The 16,131-nt window shown below is 42.5% G+C and overlaps 1 pseudogene; it reads right to left on the bottom strand.

The window, feature by feature from the left end:
* Positions 1 to 9,154, bottom strand: part of LOC134352284 (craniofacial development protein 2-like) — a 121,089-nt pseudogene extending 111,935 nt beyond the window's left edge.
* Positions 9,155 to 16,131: the final 6,977 nt, after the last annotated feature.

The raw sequence follows: 16,131 nt of genomic DNA, 5'->3' as shown, positions 1-16,131 counted from the left end.
CACGTAACATGAAAAGAAGCGGTCCCAATACCTACCCAAGTGTAACATTACTTGTCACCAGCAGCTAACCAGCAAAGGCCCCCTTTATTCACACTCTTTTCCTTTTTCCAGTCAGCCAATCTTCTATCTACACTGGTATCTTTCCTGTAACACCATGGGCTCTTATCCAGTTAAGCAGCCCTATGCGTGGCACCGCGTCAGAATCAGAATCAGGTTTGTTATCACCGACATGTGATGTGAAATTTGTTAACTTTGTCAAAGGCATTCTGAAAATCCAAGCAAAAAACATCCACTGACTCTCCTTTGTCTGTCCTCCCTGTTATTTTCTCAAAGAGTTCCAACAAATTTGTTCAGGCAAAATTTCCCTTTAAGGAAACCATGATGACTTTGGCTTATTTTATCATGTGCCTCTAACTACCCCTAAACTTCATCCTTAATAATGGACTGAAATATCTCCCTAACCCTGGGGTATAGTCCACCTGGTTCAGGTGAATTGTCTACCTTCAGAATTTTCAGCTTCCCAAGCTCCTTCTCCTTTGTAATAGACACCACACTCACTTCTGCCCCCGACACTTGAATTTTTGGCATACTGCTGCCACAGTCAAGATTGACGCAAAATACTTCATCTACTTTTTCTTTATCACCCATTACCACATCTCCATCGTCATTTTCCAGCAGTCCGACATCCACTCTCAACTTTCTTTTACTCTTTATGCTGTACAGCCAAAAAATCTACCCTGAGATTCATTTTCTTATGGGCATTCACAGTAGATACAAAGAAACACAACAGAATGAATGAATAACTACACACAAAGACAAACAACCAATTTGCAAAAGAAGACAAACTGTGCAAATAAAAAAAATAATAATAACTAAATAATAAATAACTCTGAGAGCATGAGTTGTAGAGTCCTTGAAAGTCAGTCCATAGGTTGTTGAATCAGTTCAGTGTTGAGGTGAGTGAGGTCATCCACACTGGTTCAGGAGGCATGATGAGACCTAAGGCTCCTGTACCTCCTTACCAATGGCAGCAGTGAGAAGAGAGCATGGATTAACAGAAGCGGGGCGAGTTTCTTCATCCATTAAAATATTTAATGGAGTATAACTTCAATCTTGTAGTCCTTGTCAACCCTGTAAGTTTTTAGTTGTAGACAAATGATATGGTTGCTTCAATAGTTCATAGATTTCCATATTTACAGTAATTTGTTTTGGGAAAAAGATTTATGCAGCTTCACAACAGGTGCTGGTCAACTAATGTGTAACCCAACCTTGGAAAAATGTGGAAATTTCCTGGATCAGAGAGAAATAAAGTTTAAAAATAAATTAAAATTGTTTAACACTGAAAGGGAAGACCCTCCTCCTGTCTTCCCTCTATCACTCTGGCATTAGACAATGTGGAAATTTTGTGATACGTTTGTCTCTATTTTCTCAAGCTTAAGTTGTACAATCAGATAAAAACTACCAAACACTTCAGTACCATGAACCACATGAAATAAAATTGTTTGCTACAAGTTACTGTGACTCATCCTCCACAAGCAGAACTTCCTGGTGGCCAAATATTTTAATTCTGATTCCCATTCCTCTTCTGACATGTCGATCCATGGCCTCCACTTGTGCCAAGATGACGCCACCCTCAGGGTGGGGGAGCAATACTTTATATTCCGTTTGGATAGCCTCCAACCTGATATCATGAACATCGATTTCTCTTTCTGGTGAAAAGATCCCCCACCCCCATTCCCCACACCCTCACTCTGACCTTTCGTCTCTTCTCACCTACCTATCATTGCCCCCTGGTTCCCCTCCCCCTCCCCTTTCTCCTGTGGTCCACTCTCCTTTCCTATCAGATTCCTTCTTCTCCAGCCCTTGACCTTTTCCACCCACCTGGCTTCACCTATCACCTTCCACTAGTCTCACTCCCCTCCCTCCCCCACCTTGTTATTCTAGTATCCTTCCCACTTCCTTCTCAGTCCTGAAGAAGGGTCTCGACCCAAAATGTTGACCCTTTATTCCTTCCCAAGGATGTTGCCTGACCTGCTGTGTTCCTCTGCATTTTGTGTCTGTTGCTCTGGATTTCCAGCGTCTGCAGACTTTTTCGTGCTTATAAGTTACTACATTGCTTTCTTATAGTGGAGCGATCACACGAGTCGAGTATAATATTCTTCTAAGGGGCTGTCTATCGGTGGGTCCTTTTTCTTATAGAAAGTGACAATTGTATGCTTTCTCTTTGAAACACTCAATTAGCCAATGTGTACATTTTGTAATACAATTGCCTCTAACTTCCTAACCTTAAGTTTTATAATCAAACACTTCCACAGTGGGCACTACATAAAAGAAAGTTGTTTGAAACAATTTACTACATAGTCCTATTTTAGAAAGTGGCAATGGAATGCTGTGTGTTCTGAGATACTGAGTCAGCCAGTATGAAAATTTTGGCTCTGTCTTCTGAAATTTAAGTTATACAATCAAATAAATCAAACCAAACAATTCAGTGTCATTTACTACATATAATAAAGTTGTTTGCAACAAGTTAGATAACAAGTTACTCCACTCTAATGCAGGGGTTCCCAATCTCGTCTGCGTGGACTTCTTTCTTAATGGTATTGGTCCATGGCATTAAAAAGTTTTGGACCCCTGCTCTAAATCTTTATGTTAAACACATTTTGAAAAATCATTGAGGTGATTTTTGATAGATGACTTTGATAGTAAATCAAATTGTAACACTGGAAAAAAACCTCTGTTTCATTTCATTGGACTTCGTATTTAAAAGCCATCTCAAGCCTAAGTTTTTGAAGCAAGTATCTTCAACAATCAACAGTTTCTTTTCTTATCTGGTATCATGTGCCTGCTTTATATCTGGTATCATGTGCCTGTTTTATTTCAAGATTAAGAGAGTCCCTGGTCGATGCAGGAAGAAAGGTGTGTGCAGAAATTCTCGGTGGAGAGGGTGAAGGGTGGAGAGCAATAGGCACAGAAGAGCCATCAATTATAACTAAGTACACTCAATGGCCACTTTATTAGATACAGGAGTGGAAGCCAGTTGGTCTTCTGCTCACAAACAGGAGAAAATCTGCAGATACCGGAAACCCAAGCAACACACACAAAATGCTGTGCTTTTCTGCTACTGTAATTCATCCACTTCAATGTTTGACAAATTATGTGTTCACAGATACTCTTTTGAACACCATTGTTGTAACACATGGTTATTTGAGTTACTGTCACCTTCCTGTCAGCTTGAACCAGTCTGGCCATTCTCCTCTGACCTCTCCCATTAAAATTACATTTTTGCGCACAGAACTACCGCCCACTGCATGTGGTTTTGTTCTTTCGCTCCATTCTTTGTGAATTCAAGAGACTGTTGGATGTGAAAATCCCAGGAGACCAGCAGTTTCTGAGATACTCAAACCACCCCATCTGGCACCAACAATCATTCCACAGTCCAAGTCACTTAGATCACATTTCTTCCCCATTCTGATGCTTGGTCTGAAGAGCAAATGAATGCTTTGCAACACACATCAAAGTTGCTGGTGAACGCAGCAGACCAGGCAGCATCTCTAGGAGGAGGTACAGTCGACGTTTCAGGCCGGCTGCGTTCACCAGCAACTTTGATGTGTGTTGCTTGAATTTCCAGCATCTGCAGAATTCCTCGTGTTTACGTTTTTAAGTAAACGCTTTGACCATGTCTGCATGCTTTTCAAAGATTCCAAGGTCCATTTATTATCAGAGTATATAACTCTGAAATTTATCTGCATAGATGCTGCCTTATCTGTTGAGTTCCTCCAGCATTGTGTGCGTTGTTCTGGATTTCCAGCATCTGCAGAATTACTTCAATTACTTTGAAGTTCAAAGGTTCAAAAGTTCATTTATTATCAAAGTACACAACTCTGAAATTCTTCTTCTCCAGATAGCCACAAAACCAAGGAAGAAAAGAACGGCAGCACGATCATCAGCCCCCAAATAACCCCTCCCCGCACAAAAAAATGAAGAACAGGCACATTGACACCTCCCCCCCCCCAGTACACCTCATCCGTACACAAAAATCTGAGAAAGAACAGATGAAAAACACAGAAAATAAAAGAACTATAAGAATGAACACAAGTCCGGCAGGAGGAGGAGGAGATGGCAGCGCGGCGCAGCGCGCACGGCCTCTCCGGTGATGAATATTTGTAATCTGTCAAGTAGGGTGCCATGCACAATTCTGATTTGATGGGGGCAGACACGAGAGCACGGAGGAACATCTGGTGAAACTTCTGAAATGCCTGCTTCGCCGCTGCTGCTACAGTGTGATCCGAAATCTCCGGAGGGGAAGGCCCCGAGTCCTCGGCTTTGCCTGTTGTTTGGCGGCCGGGGCAGGGGTCGAAGCGCTCGGCAGAGATGGTGCTCAGTGCTTGGTGTCGGAGGGCTGGTCGGAGGCTCAAAGTTTTCGGAGGGACTCAGAGTCGGACTGTGGTCGGGTGCTTTTAACGATCGAAAGGCAGTCTTCCCTCTCCAGCACAGCGATCCCACCAGCGATCAAAACGCAGGCTGCCAACACTCATCTTCCGCATTCGCCTCAATGTCTCAATCTCCTTCGTCACTTTAATCGGCGAACAATGGAAGCTTTAATCGGCGGAATGGAATTGAACATCCACTCGTGCCCCATCCCACAGCCTGCCTGCCACGGGTTTCATGCACACTGCCTCTGTCTCCCAGAATTCTCTCGGAGACTGCAGAGTGCTGAAACACACAACTGATCTCCAAATTGTAAATCGCAGGCTCCAGCAGATGCAGAATCACATTCAAGACGAAAAACAAACATAAAAGAAGCGAAATATAATGGTTTCATGGTCTATCCGGAAGATTTCATGTATTGATTTTCTGCTACACGATTGACTGAATAGATAGTTGCATTATCGAGCAGAAGTACCTAATAACGTGGCCACTGAGTGTAGAGGTATGTCCTTAAAAGTGATTCAAGTATTCTGCGTCCTTCTATACGGAAGGATCAAGTCTAACAACCCTTTTAAATTTAATTATCCTTGTTCAGTATGTTATTTTATGAATGTTTGCCCAATATCTGCACCAGGATTCTTCAATCTAAATCTGTTGTTATTGTTCCTTTCTGTGCCTTCCAGCACATCAGGCAACAACCTTGCCGTCTCTTTAGCACTTGTCTGGGTCTTTATACGAGGCCGCGTTGCTAGCTCGACGCTCAACTCAGCACAGATGGAAAGCGTGCCAGGAGCCAACGGGAATCGAACCCAGGACCACTCACCTTGAAGTCTGCTGCGGATGCCACTACTCTATCAGCCAGCTATAGAATATTGAAGAGCCCAATTTATTCCCGTTGCAAAGATCTGGGTGCACATATAGAGTTAATCCAGATTTCATAACAGCACACATCTGAAGGGCTTTAATTAGCTGCTTCAGAACTAATCAGTTGGAGAAGTAAATGAAAATTATATCTGATTTTCAGCTGTTGAGGAAGATTTCTCAAATGGTTTCTGTGATTATTTTGATTAATGCTGTCTCGCATCTTTACCATTTCATTTCAACAGCCCCATCTCTAACCTCACCCCCCAGAGTATGTGAGATCTTTGGACTAGTTCCAGAGGCTCTTTCTCTCCACAAGCCTCTTATTCTGGATTCTTCCATCTTCCTTTCCAGTGCAGATGAAGAACCTTGGCCCAAACTGTCGACTCTTTATTCCTCTCCATAGCTGCTGCCTGACCTGCTGAGTTCCTACAGTGTTTTGCATGAGTTCCTCTGGATTTCCAACATCTGCTGAATCTCTTGCGTTTACCAGCTGTTATCTGTCCAGAGTTCCTGTGACTGGTTGAATATTTGGAATTTATGTTTGTTTAGATTACTAGAATGACTTTTAAACTCCGCTCTCTATTTGCATGTTTTTCCTTGGTTCAGTACTAATAATAAAACTGTACTCAGGTGACAGAATATATCAAACCCTGGCCAATGACGGTGGCTGCCAATGGTAATTTTCACTGCTCAAATATTGAAAAGCCCAGATAGAATGGACATAGAGAGGATGCTTCCTACAGCAGTAGAGTCTAGGACTTGAGGGCACAGCGTCACAGAATATAAGGACATCCCCTTAGAACAGGTATGAAGAGGAATTTCTTTAGCCAGACGCTGGTGAATCTGTAAAATTCATTGCTGTAGCAACTGTGGAAGACAGGTCGTTGGGTATATTTAAAGCGGAGGCTGGTAAGTTCTTGATTAGCAAGGGTGACAAATTTTATGGGGCGAAGGCAGGAGAATGGGGATGAGAGGGTTAATAAATCAGCCATGATGGAATGGTGGAGCAGACTCAATGAGCTGAATGGCATTATTTTGCTTCTATGTTTTATTGACTAACATCAACTAGGACAATTTTAACTCAAAATCCACCTATCAGGAGATGGTTGGACTTGGTTTAACTGAGGCTTTACAACCCACCAGAATGTAGTCAAAAGAATTAAATTTTGAAGACAGAGGGTTGGGGCAGTTGTGAAGAAAATCAGTCCGATGGAATTCTCTCCTGGCAAACTGGGCTAAAATTCCTCTCGTGCCAGCACATCGTCCATAAAAAGAACTCTGCTATCAAGAACTGTAAATCCAAACTCCAAAATAAATTTATTTTTTAAGTACCTATATATCACCATATACCATGAGATTCATTCTCTTGCAGGCATTCACAGCAGAACAAAGAAATACAATAGAATCAGTGAAAAACTACACACAAAGACGGACAAACAACCAATGTGCAAAATAAATAACACAGAGAACATGAATTGTGGAGTCCGTAGGTTGTGGAATCAGTTCAGTGTTGACGTGAGTGAAGTTGTCCACACCAATGGTTGAGTGATCAGCTCATTCTATAGTCTGGGTTATTTGGAGCACCTCTCACTCAAAACTAGATGAGATAAAATATAGATGGCATATTCCAGATTTAATATAAACCATTAAATTTCCAATGAATCCATACCCTGTAAATGTTCCCTTTGAGTATCTCTCGAAGTAATTGCGTTTGAATGGCATCTTGTTCCATGATGACAGACATCATCTTTCACTTCTCTGGGCCTGAGTTACACAGGGCCCAGTGTGTTGACTTTATTCCAGGCCTCACCTGCTCAACCCAGCCTTGTCAGGGCCACAGTTAATGGCACACATTCAGCTTTGCAAGGTCACTGGGATAAGAATGTTGCTTTGTGAAATCATCTTGCTGCTTTGCCGGGCTAAGTTTCACGAGCAACCTTTCTCCTTACTGCATGATGAACTGCTGATGAAGTTTTGCGTCAATGGCATATTATATTCCAATCACAATAAGTTGCTATTCTACAAAAAGAAGGCCTCATAAAAACAGCCACAACCTGAAGGATGGAACATGTGCTATTGTATCAGATCATCTCCGCCTACTAAATTACCTTTGTAACTCGTAGTGGACTGAATGACATTTGAAGAATTGCCAATGTCCCTACTCTGTCTTGTAATTGTTTGCAGGATTTATTTTGATGAATTTCTGTTGCAGAAAATGAGATTATTTGTGCATTCTGAGCATATTTTCATTCCAGTAAGGAACTAAATCCGGTAAGGACTTGGAGGCAATTCAATGTGACAGAACCGAGGCGAAGCAAGGCAGTAGGCCCGTCACCGAGATTGAGGAAGACCCTTGATTCAATCTATTTAAGCATCCGGCCTAATCAGAAAGGTCAAGTACAGGCAAAATCAAAGTGGTGGGTCCAGGCCCCAAAGCGTATTGAAACTTCTGAACCCGATGTTTGGTCAACAATTTAAGCACCGGACCTGATTGAAAAGGTCAGGGTGTCAGGGTCTGAAGTGAGAGTCAGGCCAGCCCAGCTCGCTGCTCCGCAACATTTACTTGGCTCTGCACTGAACTATGGGTCTCGGCCTCTCTTTGTGAACTTCAGTTCAGAACGTTATTTGGTTGTGGTTACTGTTTGCATGATTTGTGTCTTTTTTTTTTCTTTTCTCTGCACATTGGGGTGTTTGACAATCTTTTTGTTTATAGGTTCTTTGAGGTTTCTTTGTTTCGTGGCTGCCTGTTAGGAGACGTATCTCAAGGTTGTACATATACCTTTATAATAAATGTACTTAGAACTTTGAAAGCTCTTCCAGGCTTCATTTCAACACAAAGCTTGTTCCGACAGTTTACACCAGAGTTAATGTGTTTAAGGTGCTCCACCATCTTAGCGACTTCACATGGATTGGAATCATTGTACATAATGTGAAAAATAGTAAAGCTATAACCTACCATTGCAGACACCTACCTTAACATTACTATTGATTTAGTTTTTTGACCAGTCATTTATGTGTGTTTTTTTTTAAATGATGAGCTTTTGTTAATGAGGGTTCTTGCTGGAAGAATTGCAGAGCCTGGCAGCTGAGCTGACATAAGGTTAATATTAACATGCAGGATAAAACTGCGGGGAATCTAATCATTCCTGGGTAGGTGACATTGGGTAGCACCAGCTGAACTTGGACTTTTATGTTGCAGGCATGCAACTTCAAGAAGTAGCCCACAGCTACTGCTTTTGATTCCAGTTTATTTTTAAAATTCAAGATTGTTTAATATCATTTCCAGCACACAAGTGCAAAGGAGAACAAGATAATTGTAACTCCGGATCTGATACAACACAAAAAAAAATTAAAAAAACAATAAATATAAATACATTGGATCGCTTATACACATAGATTGATTGTACTGTGTATAAATGAAGTGATGCTGGGCACAGGGATGATGATATATTAGGTTACTGACATGAAGTGATGTAGTTGAAGTTGAGGTGTGGAGGTGTGGGTTAGTGGGTGGAGGCGTTGGCCATTTTGGTTTATTAACCAAAATAAAATATATTCATAATAAAAAAATATTTACAAGGATAAACCATGCAATGCCATTTTATGTTTAAACTTGTAGAAAATGTGTTTATAGTATTAAGTTACATTTTTTTTACACCAGTAGTGCTATTGTCCCTCATGTGGGGTGGTTCACTACTACAGTAATTGACAGGCTTCCTCACCCAACCCAGCCCCTCCGTGTCCAGTAGCAGAAGAACTCCATGCTGTGGTCCTTCTCCTCTGAGCCTTCATGGTGGCTGCCCCTCAGCACGTACTCCTGTAGCCTGGAATGTGCCAGTCCGTAGCATTCCTCCACGGACATCTCGACATATCAGTTTCGGGCAGATCAGAGGACGTCCTTCAGTGAATTGATGACCTTCCACAGCACTTGGGTGTGTGTGTGTGTGTGTGTGTGTGTGTGTGTGTGTGTGTGTGTTTGTTTGTTTGTTTGTAGGAACAGCCCGTAGATCGGAAAATCCTCTGATGCACAGTTGATCAGGATGAGTCATGACACAAGCCCTTGCACCTTTCTCAACAGACCCTTCGCAAAAGAGATGAGCAACCGTCTCATTCCTGCTACGTTCCCCTTCTGCTTGGGAGCAGTGCACGGTGGGAGTGATATTCTGAACAAGCAGGAAGGATCTGACTGAGAGGGCCCCTCTCACCAGTATGATGGATATTCACGTTCCAGGGCCCAAGGGACTTATTGCTAACCTCAGCTCTCTCCTGCAGAATCAGAATCCGAATCAGGTTTAATATTGTCAGCCTATGTCGTGAAGTCTGTTGTCTTTGCAGCAGTGGTACGATGCAATACATTATAATAGAGGAAAAAAACTTGTGAACTACGGTAAGTATATCTATAATAGTTAAATTAAATAGGTAGTACAAAAGTAAAAATTTTAAACAGTAGGGTAGATTTCACAGGTTCAATGTCCATTCAGAAACCTGATGGCAGAGGGGAAAAAACTATTCCTGAATCACTGAGTGTGTGCTTTCAGGCTTCTGTACCTTGTTTTCTGATGGTAGCAATGAAAACAAGGCATGATCTGGGTGATGAGGGTCATTAGTGATGGACGGCATCTTTTAGAGGCATCACTCCTTGAAAATGTCCTGGAAACGTCAGAGGCTAGTGGCCATGACGGAGCTGACTAAGTTCACAACTCTCTGCAGTTTATTTCGATCCTGTGCAGTGCCCCCCCCCCCATACCAGGTGGTGATGCAACCGGTCAGAATGCTCTCCATGGTGCAGCTGTAGAAATTTGCAAGTGTCTTTAGTGATCTGCAAAATCTCCTCAAACTCCTAATGAAATATAGCCATTGTTGTGCCTCCTTTGTAGATGTATCAATATGTTGGATCCAGGCTAGATCCTCAGAGACATTGACACTCAGGAACTTGAAATTGTTCACCCTTTCCATAGTAGCATGACATTTCCAAAGGGTCAGAGTTGTTGGTGATAAAGTTAAACTTCCAACAAACATGAGAAAATCTGCAGGTGCTGGAAATCCAAGCAACACACACAAAATGCTGGAGGAACTCAGCAGGCCAGGCAGCATCTATGGAAAAAGGTAAACAAGCGACATCTCAGGCCAAGACCCTTCATCAAGATCTAACAAATATCCCTTGCTCAGCTTCCTGCTGTAAACAAGAACCAGTCTTCAGTTCTTAATATAAATTGCAAGCTGTAATCTGTTTGAAGATAAAAGCTCACCTGTGCTGGCTGCTAAGTGAAGTGCCTGTGAAACTTCTTGGCTTCATTAGCCAAATGCGAGACCATCTTAATTGGCCTGCATTAAAACCAGGCAACTACAGCTAAGTTATTGCACCATTGTCCTCAAAAGCTTTTAGACCATTTGTGTAAATTCCGAGCAAAGTTATCTGGAAAACATCATATGCTCCAATGCCTTATAGTCTTATGGTCTTATGTTTGTTAGACTCAGCAACAGTGAAGGAGCAGTGATATATTTCCAACTCAGGGTGGAAGTGGCTTGGAAGGCAACTTCTAGGTGATGGCCTTCCCAATGCCTTTGCTGCCCTTGCCCTTCTAGCCGGTAGCGGTGAAAAGTGTTGTCTGAGGAGTTTCAGTGAGTTGCCAGTGTGCATTCTGTAGATGGTACAAACTCCTGGAAATGGTGGAACCAGTGTACATGGATAGAAAAGGTTTCGAGGGATATTGAATTGTTTTCTAGTACGGTAAGTAGGCCTCTTGACCTCACAATCTACCTCGTTAAACTTTGCGCCTTATTGTTGACCTGCACTGCACTTCCTCTGCGGCTGTTGCATTTTATTCTGCATTCTGTTATTGGTTTACGTTGTTCTGCCACAATGCACTGTGTAATGATTTGATCTGTACAAACGGTATGCAAGGCAGCTTGTCACCGTAGCTTGGTACACATGACAATACTAAACCAATACCAATTTCAATCTCGGCCAAATGCAGGCAAGTGGGACTAATTTGGATGTATATCTTCGTTGGCGGGGGTTAATTGGCCAAATGTCCTATATAACTCTATGACTGTTTGATCTTATTGAATGGGAGAGCAGATTCAAGAGTCTACATGTTTATACTCTGCCTCTCGTTGATATGTTCCAGTTCCTGTAATAGTTTGTTTCAGTTGAACAAGATAATTAAAAAGAGAAAAGAAGGCAAAATAGCTTTCTTTGTTAAAAAGAAAATCAATCTCAGCATAGTTTATGGTGGCATATACATCATATATATGTCGTGTGCAAAGTCTTAGGTGCAAATATATTGCTAGGGTGCCCAAGATTTTTGCAGAGTACTGTAATTGTCAACGTGGAGCGGAGAGTGAATTTGTAGATTTGGCGGGAGTGAAGGATGTCAGGAATGGGGAGGGTGGTTTGCCACAGGAAGGGTGTGGGACAGGTGGCAGGGAAGGACTGCCGGGGTGGGGGGTGGGTGGTGGTTGCACGGGTGCAGACACATCCAGTCCTGAGATACTAGGCAAGGTCATTTGGTTTATTGACCATTACAGAATGTCTCTCTGGGGGTTCCCACGCCCTCCCCTCTCCCTTTCCCTTCTCCCAAACATGATTCCCCTCTCTCTGCCCCCTTCCCACTCTCAGTCCACAATAGAGACCCATAACAGAATCAGGTTTGTCATCACTCACATATGTCATGACATTTGTTACTGTCTTTTGCAGCAGCAGTAGTACAGTGTAATACATAAAATTACTACAGTACTGTGTAAAAGTCTTAGGCACGCTAGCTATATATACTGTATGTGCGTAAGACGTTTGCACAGTACAGTACATACTTGGATCATAAATTTACTTTGAACTTTGAATCAGTATAATGTTGAAGTACGCTTCTTCCTCAGCTCTTTCACAAGCTTCTTACTGCTTGGGTATGCAATTAAGAACTATTCTGAACCCAGTTAGAGTTAATCTAAACTTAATCCAAGACTGAGGAGTAATACTTCTTCATATCCAGTGCAGCCTGACCTGGAGCCATTTCCAAGGTATTTAAGCTGTGTCAGACATGGCATCCATGCCCAGGAAAGGCACCCTCGGCTGGAGAAATTCTCTCATCTGTCTCAAGGCAGATTTGGAACCAATGCCCTAGGATCACCCATTTCAGAACAAGTCTGTTCATTGTTGCCAGCCAAATGTTTTACACAATTACTACTCCTGCGCACCAAATTAATTGGTTAACCTGGATCACCTCTGTCCCCTGTCTCGTCACTCCCTCAACCCTCTTTATACTGGCTTTTGCACCTCTCCCTTATGCCTGATGCAGAAGTTCAATACCAAACATAGATAATTTTTCTCCTCATAGATGCTGCTTGACCTACTGTGTTCTGCCAGCAGATTGTTTGTTGCTGGATAAAGTACTATTCCAGGCTAAAATGGCAACTACCATGCTAACCTGGTCCCGAATCTAGCAGCAGGAGATGTTCTTGAACCTTTCAAATTAGCCTCGTCCACCATGGAGCAGAGAAAGGCTATTTGGTTAATACTTTCAAATTAGTTATTTTCCCATTCTCCTCGAATTTTGTTGCAGTCCCGTGAATTAATCTCTTCTAATGTTCAATACCATCCTAAAAGCTCTGAACTTTATTTATTTATTTATTGACATACAGTGCAGAGTTGGCCTTCTGGCCCTCCGAACTCGCACCCCCCCGCCCCCCATCCAGCGATCCCCCAATTTTAGTCCTGGTCTAATCATGGGACAATTTACAATGACCAATTAACCTGCAAATCGGTACATCTTTGGAATGAGAGAGGAAACGGGAGCATTATCAATGGTGGAGGAAGGAAAACCCCTTTCTTTGAAGAAGGAGGACATCTCTCATGTTCTGGAAAGAACAACCTCCTCCTGGGAACAGATGCAGTGAAAATGAAGGAACTTAGAAAAGGGAATAACAAGATTTAACATTCCTGGAAAGTGTGTGATTAACAGAAAATACACTCAGTGGCCATTTTATTAGATACACCTGTACACCTGCTCATTAATGCAAATATCTAATCAGCCAATCGTGTGGCAGCAACTCATTGCACAAGCGCATGCAGACATGGCCAAGAGGTTCAGTTACACACACGAAATGTGTGTGTTCAGTTGTTGTTCAGACAAAACATCAGAATGGGGAGGAAATGTGATCTAAGTGACTTTGACTGTGGAATGACTGTTGCTGCCAGATGGGGTGGTTTGAGTATCTCAGAAATTGTTGATCTCCTGGAATTTTCAGTTACCACATTCTCTAGAAAGATGTGAAAAGCAATAGACATCCAGTTCTGCAGGTGAAAGTTCATTGTTAATGAGAGAAGTCGGAGGAGAATGGCCAGACTGGTTCAAGCTGGCAGAAAGAAGACAGTAACTCAAATAACCACGCATTACAACAGTGGTGTGCAGAAGAGCATTTCTGAATGCACAACATGTCGAACCTTGAAGTGGATGGGCTACAGCAGCAGAAGATCACACCAGGTTCTACTCCCGTATCTAATAAAGTGGCCACTGACTGTATCTCAGTTGTATTGGGAAAGTTAAGCTGTTGACCCCTGTCTTCATAGGATTTAAAGTTTTAAATGACATAGTGTGAGTTTACAACATTCAATCCTTTTGCCTTATAATGGGAGTGAGTAAGAAAAATTGAAGCCTGCAAAGACTCCTTAATAGCCCTCAAAATTAACATCTAACTGTTCAGTGAACACACTACTGAAAATGGCAGGCAGTGTTATAAGTTTATTAATGTATATTAAGAATTACAAGGGTTGTATTCGAAGAGGTGAAGTGCCTCTTGCTTTTGTGTATCATCATTTTGCATATCTCATTTTCCTGCACTCCTAACCTATTCAACCTTTCTCTGTGACTTGGATTCTCAAGTCCTGGCAGCATCCTGTAGTTATAACGTGTCAGGGTGCTTAGATCCTCGCGTGTAAGTTACAGCTTCAACATGGGTCTAGGGGTTTGTATGAACAGAATCACAAGGCCATGGACTCATATGGTACAGTGAGGGGCCTTTCAGCCCACTATCTCCATTCTAGCCCTTAAGACCTACTACTCTAAAACCATTTGGGTGCATTAGGACCATATTCTTCTATGCCTTGTCTATTTGTGCATTCATCTAAATATCTCTTAAAGGTAGTGATTGTATCTGATTTCCACCACCTCTTCTGACAGTGTGTTCCAGATATCAGCCAATCTCAGTGTAAAGAAACTTCGCTTCAAATCATTTCAGGTCATCCCCTCAAGGTAGTTCATTTCCCACTGTTATCTGAAAGGAGTTTGTACCTTCTCCCCGTGACCCCGCTGGTTTCTTCTGGGTGCTCCAGACTCCTCCCACATTCCAAAGATGTTCTGGTTAGTTGGTTAATTGGTCACATAGGTGTAAATGAGTGGCAGAGGCTCGTTGGGCCATGAGCTTTCATCATATGGTATCTCTAAATAAGATATAAATAAATAAATATATATATCCCCTTTAAAATTCTTTCCTGTCACCTTGAACTGACGCTCTCTCACTTTTGTCGCCCTTATCACCTGAAGGAAATTCTGATGATTTTCCCCATCTAGACCTTAGTGAGTGGAGGTGTTGATCAGCCTTACCGCCTGGGGAAAGTAACTGCTTTTGAATCTGGTGGCCCTGGTGTGGACGCTACATAGCCTCCTCCCTGATGGGAGTGGGACAAGCAGTCCGTGAGCAGAGTGGGTGGGATCCTTCATGATGTTGTTGGCCTTTTTCCGGCACCTTTCTGTATATATGTCCTTGATCACGGGTAGGCTGGTGTCGGTGATGCGTTGCGCAGTTTTCACTACCTGTTATAGACCTTTCCTGTCCACTGCAGTGAAGTTTGCATATCATGCTCTCTGCTGCACACCTGTATAATGAAGTGAGTATGGATGTGCATAGTCCAGCTTTCTTCAGCCTCCTCAGAAAGTAGAGACGTTGGCGAGTTTTTGGATTGTGTAGGATGTGTTCTGGGACTACAAGACCATCCAGTCTAATCTCTTCCCATAAATGAACTCCTCCAGTCCAGGCAACATCCTAGTGATAAGGGCGGCATTGTAGTGTAGTGGTTAGCACAACTGTTTGTAGTGCAGTCGACCCGGGTTCAATCCCCACAGCTGCCTGTAAGGTGTTTGTACGTTCTCCCCATGACCATGTGGGTTTTCTTCGGGTGCTCCAGTTTCCTCCCATAGTCCAAAGACCTGCCGGTAATTGTTCATTGTAAATTGCCCTGTGATTGGGCTAGGATTAAATCAGGAGATTGCTGGGTGGTGTGGCTTGAATGGCCAGAAAGGCCTATTCCGTGCTATTATCTAAATTAATTAAACAAATTTATATTCTCTCTGCTCTTTCAAGTGCGATCTCCATCCTTATTAGAGGTCCAATAAAAAGAAGGGAGAATTGTCCACTGATATGTAAAACAGATTGATCTGCAACCTTTATCTATGGCACTAACCAAAGATCTGTCAACTCCTCTAACATTTCCTCTTAGCTGCCGCGCACACTTCTGACTTGTGCAACAGCATGTTCACCCCGCTGTCCTTCCTACATATTCAGTTCATTTCCTGTCTCCACATGGGCCTTGGTGTCCTCAGATGGCCACTGCAAAGATTACCATCCAGTAAAATATTTCCAGATTTTTTAAATCCCTTTCTTCCTGGAGGTAACTGTGTCCTTCTCGCTTCAGCTAAATTTATGGCAGATAATGACCTTCCCCACCCTAACTGCTGGAAGCCAATTACTTACACATTCTGTCTGATATCAGCCAACCCCAACAGCCCATCCTATACACAAGAGATTGTACAGATGCTGGAGATCTTGAAAAAAACACACACTACA

This window comes from Mobula hypostoma, chromosome 9, assembly GCF_963921235.1.
Source record: "Mobula hypostoma chromosome 9, sMobHyp1.1, whole genome shotgun sequence".
Classification (NCBI taxonomy): Eukaryota; Metazoa; Chordata; class Chondrichthyes; order Myliobatiformes; family Myliobatidae; genus Mobula; species Mobula hypostoma.
The sequence above is the reverse complement of the archived record's forward strand: the minus strand, read 5'-3'. Positions and strand labels throughout refer to the sequence as shown.